We start from the raw sequence: 4450 nt of genomic DNA, 5'->3' as shown, positions 1-4450 counted from the left end.
TCTTTCTTTTTTTTTTGCTACCAAATGTCCTAGTTTACTGAGTACGTGTCTTTTTAATACTCTATATAATGAGGTGGGAAGTACACATTTAGCCCTTCTGTGCATACAAAAGAAGTATGATTGTTGTCTCCAAGAGAAACAGTTTTGTGATAGTTTGAGCTGCAAGTTGAACTACTGCTTTTTCATGGAGCACTATATTTAATCGAAAGAACAAGTGGAGGTGGCTGCACAGTCATGGTGGAGGTGACCAAAGCCACATAATGTCCGTAGTTCATTCATCCATCCATGCCAAATGGATCGTGGAGAAGGTGATTGGGACAAAAGTGCAAAAGACTGCTAAAGTGAGAGTGCCCAGGCTTGTTCTGGATGCATATTTATTAAAGTATTATAATAAGCGGAAAACCCACTTTGCTCATGATGCCCTTCAGCAGTGCGCAGTTGGGAATATTGTGCTTCTCAGAGCTTTACCTGTTCCACAAAGCATGTGAAACATGAACTGGCTAAGATTGTTTTCAAAGTTAGAAAAATCATAGATCCAGTGACAGGAAAGCCCTGTTCAGGAATTACCTACCTGGAGAGTCCATTGAGTTCGGAAGCCACCCAGTTAAGCAAAAATCTGGAAGAACTTAATGTCTCTTCAGCACAGTGGAGGGAGAGTGGAAGAAGGAGCTAAAGGGAAAGATTGACATGTTTATGTTATGGAAAAAGAAATTTTTCTAAGTTTCATCACAAACTGTGTCCAATTTATCTGTGGTGTTTATGAAATAGCTAAAAGCAAATGAAGGTTTTTCATTAAAAAGAAAAAGAAAGAAAGAACAACTGACCAACTATGCCTGCCAATGTATAAACAAAGTGAGCCAGTTACTTCAAGGGAAACCACTAACAGTATTTGCTGCCAATGATAATATTTGAGCTTTGAAGAGAAAATTAGAATTGTTTGTTTTTTGTTGTTTTTTTGTTTTGTTTTGTTTTGTTTTTGAGATGGAGTCTTGCTCTGTTGCCCAGGCTGGAGTGCAGTGGCATGATCTCGGCTCACCGCAAGTTCCACCTCCCAGGTTCATGCCATTCTCCTGACTCAGCCTCCCGAGTAGCTGGGACTACAGGCGCCCGCCACCATGTCCAGCTAATTTTGTATTTTTAGTGGAGACGGGGTTTCACTGTGTTAGCCAGGATGGTCTCGATCTCCTGACCTCGTGATCCGCCTGCCTCGGCCTCCCAAAGTGCTGGGAGTACAGGCTTGAACCACCATGCCTGGCCAAAAATTAGAATTTTATAAAACTTGTATCTGTCATCATCAGTTTCCCAGCTTTCCAATATTTAAGAATTTTTCTGATGAGATTGTAATATTAACAAATGTGATTTTAAAATATTGTATAATAAGTCAACGTTAGGAAGATCTGCGTAACTCTGTGAACCAATATTTTACATATTATTAGTATACCAAGTTGCAAGGTCATGCATGGGTAAAATGTCCATTCAAAGTGCAAGTATTGTAACAAAGTACAAAATGTTCGTTGATATAATTTCCGATTCTACATTGCAACAAACCTTTAACAAACTACCACTTGTTGAATTTTGGTATAGTATCAAAGAATATCTAAAATTATCTGAAAAGGTTATTAAAAGCTCTATCTCTTACCAACTATGTATCTATGTGAAGTCACATTTTTATGATATAATTAAACCAAAATAATATATCACAGTAATGGAAAAATCAAGCTGTTTTCTGTTAAGCCAGTCACTAAAGAGACTTCAAAAAGGTGAAACAATGGCATTCATCTCACTAAACTTTTTGTTTTGAAAATGTAGTTGGCCTGGCACAATGGCTCATGCATGTAATCCCAGCACTTGGGAGGTCAAGGCAGGCAGATCACCTGAGGTCAGGAGTTTGAGACTAGCCTCATCAACATGGAGAAACCCTGTCTCTACTACAAATACAAAATCAGCTGGGCGTGGTGGCGCATGCCTGTAAATTCCAGTTATTTGGAGGCTGAGACAGGAGAATCACTTGAACCCGGGGTGCAGAGGTCGCAGCAAACTGAGATTGTGCCGTTGCACTCCAGCCTGGGCAACGAGCAAAACTCTGTCTCAAAAAAAAAAAGAATTTTTGATATGGTAAATATTGATAAATACAATCCATATAAACAAAAGCTTTCTGGGGTCCTCAGTAATTTTTAAGTATAAAGAGTCCAGAGATGAAAAAGTTTGAGAATTGTTGCCCTCAGGGAATAATTTAAAGTGAGTTTCAATTGAAGCAATCTGTCAACTACTTTCCACAGTAGAAGAGAAAGCCCTCTAGTTCCTTGAAAAACATTTGCTAGTTTAAACATAAGGATTTGAAATGGATGGCAGATACGGGGCTGACTGCTGTTCTTACTTATAATTTCTTATTTATAATTAGTTCTTACCTCAAAACCATGCTGTAATTTCCAAAGCTTGGTTGAGGTAACACCAAAGAGGGAATATCTCTATGTTTCCATAGAGGAGTAGTCAGACTTCAGGCCTCCTGTGGCCAGATCAATCAGTTCATGGCAAGGCAAAGATAGGCTGGTTTTAGGATATGAGTCCCTTTTTTTTTTTTTCTCAGGGTCTAAGCAGACCTCCTTCTGGAAAAAATGACAAGTCCTAATCACTGACTGCTATATCTGCAACACCAAGCATCTAAGACACTGCTTGGCATATATTAGGCACTCAATAGATATTGTTGAAGCCAGTCCTCCATGGCACGTACCTGTAGTCCTAGCTACTTGGGAAGCTGAGGCAAGAGGATCGTTGAACCCAGGAGTTTGAGTCCAGCCTGGGCAGCATAAGCTGACCTCATTTCTAAAAATAAATGAATAAATATTGTTGAATGAAGTCAAGCTCCTTTATTTTTATTACAGAAATCATACTCTACCTTTTAGCTGGCAGGGAAGTAAAGCAACTCAAGATTTAAGAGATGAATCAGGCCTGGCACAGTGGCTCACACCTGTAATCCCACCACTTTGGAAGGCCGAGGCGGGCAGATCACTAGGTCAGGAGTTCAAGACAATCCTGGCCAATCTGACCAAACCCCATCCCTACTAAAAATACAAAAATTAGCCAGGCGTGGTGCCGCACGCCTGTAGTCCCAGCTACTCAGGAGGCTGAGGCAGGAGAATCGCTTGAACCCAGGAGGCAGAGGTTGCAGTGAGCCGAGATCGTGTCTCTGAACTTCAGCCTGGTGACAGAGTAAGCCTCTGTCTCAAAAAAAAATTTATGAAATTGCAGGAATGCATGGGAAAAAGAGAACGGCCATTGGTCCTGTTATCTAGTGCAACTTGATAAACCACTCCAAAACGTAGAGCTTAGAACAGCAATTATTTTATTTAGGCTGGGCGCGGTGGCTCAAGCCTGTAATCCCAGCACTTTGGGAGGCCGAGACGGGTGGATCACGAGGTCAGGAGATCGAGACCATCCTGGCTAACACGGTGAAACCCCATCTCTACTAAAAAAATACAAAAAACTAGCCGGGCGAGGTGGCGGGTGCTTGTGGTCCCAGCTGCTCGGGAGGCTGAGGCAGGAGAATGGCGTGAACCCGGGAGGCGGAGCTTGCAGTGAGCTGAGATCCGGCCACTGCACTCCAGCCTGGGCGACAGAGTGAGACTCCGTCTCAAAAAAAAAAAAAAAAAGAACAGCAATTATTTTATTTATTCGTCATTTTAAAATATTTATTTTATTTACTTAGAGATCCCATCTCTTTGTTACCCAGGTTGAAGTGCAGTGATACCATCTTGGCTCACTGCTACCTCTGCCTCTTGGGATCCAGAGATCCTCCTGCCTTCCAAGTAGCTGGGACCCCACAGTGCGCCACCACACCTGGCTAATTTTTGTATTTTTAGTAGACACGGTGTTTCACTATGTTGCCCAAACTGGTCTCGAACTCCTGGGCCCAAGGGATCCATCCGCCTCGCTTCCCAAAGTGCTGGGATTATAAGCCTGAGCCACCGCACCTGGCCTATTATTGTTTTTTTAAAAACAAGGTCTTGGCTTTGCAGAAGCAGTGGCCACCGGGAGCTCTGTACTATCAGCCATGGTTAACCCCACCGTGTTCCACATCGCCCACGGCAAGCCCTTGGGCCGCCTCTCCTTCGAGCTATTTGCAGACAAGTTTCCAAAGACAGCAGAAAACTTTCGTGCTCTGAGCAATGTAGAGAAAAGATGTGGTTATAAATGTTCCTGCTTTCACAGAATTATTCCAGGGTTTATGTGTCAGGGTGGTGACCTCACATGCCATAATGGTACTGGTGGCAAGTCTACCTACGGGGAGAAATTTGATGACTAGAGCTTCGTCCTAAAGCATACAGCTTCTGGCATCTTGTCCATGGCAAATGCTGGACACAGCACAAACAGTTCCCAGTTTTTCATCTGCACTGCCGAGACTGAGTGGTTGGATGGCAAGCATGTGGTCTTTGGCAAGGTGAAAGAAGGC

At 42.7% G+C, this 4450-nt stretch overlaps 2 pseudogenes; both read left to right on the top strand.

Annotated features, from left to right (window-relative positions):
* The first annotated feature begins 242 nt into the window (after window positions 1-242).
* LOC105514702 lies at window positions 243-778 on the top strand (annotated as a pseudogene).
* Window positions 779-4051: 3273 nt separating this feature from the next.
* The window catches only part of LOC105515368, a 1026-nt pseudogene continuing 627 nt past the window's right edge, over window positions 4052-4450 (top strand).

The sequence above is a fragment of the Colobus angolensis genome, unplaced genomic scaffold (assembly GCF_000951035.1).
Source record: "Colobus angolensis palliatus isolate OR3802 unplaced genomic scaffold, Cang.pa_1.0 Scaffold106, whole genome shotgun sequence".
Classification (NCBI taxonomy): domain Eukaryota; kingdom Metazoa; phylum Chordata; class Mammalia; order Primates; family Cercopithecidae; genus Colobus; species Colobus angolensis.
Note: the sequence above shows the minus strand (reverse complement) of the source record. Positions and strands in the feature narration are given on the sequence as shown.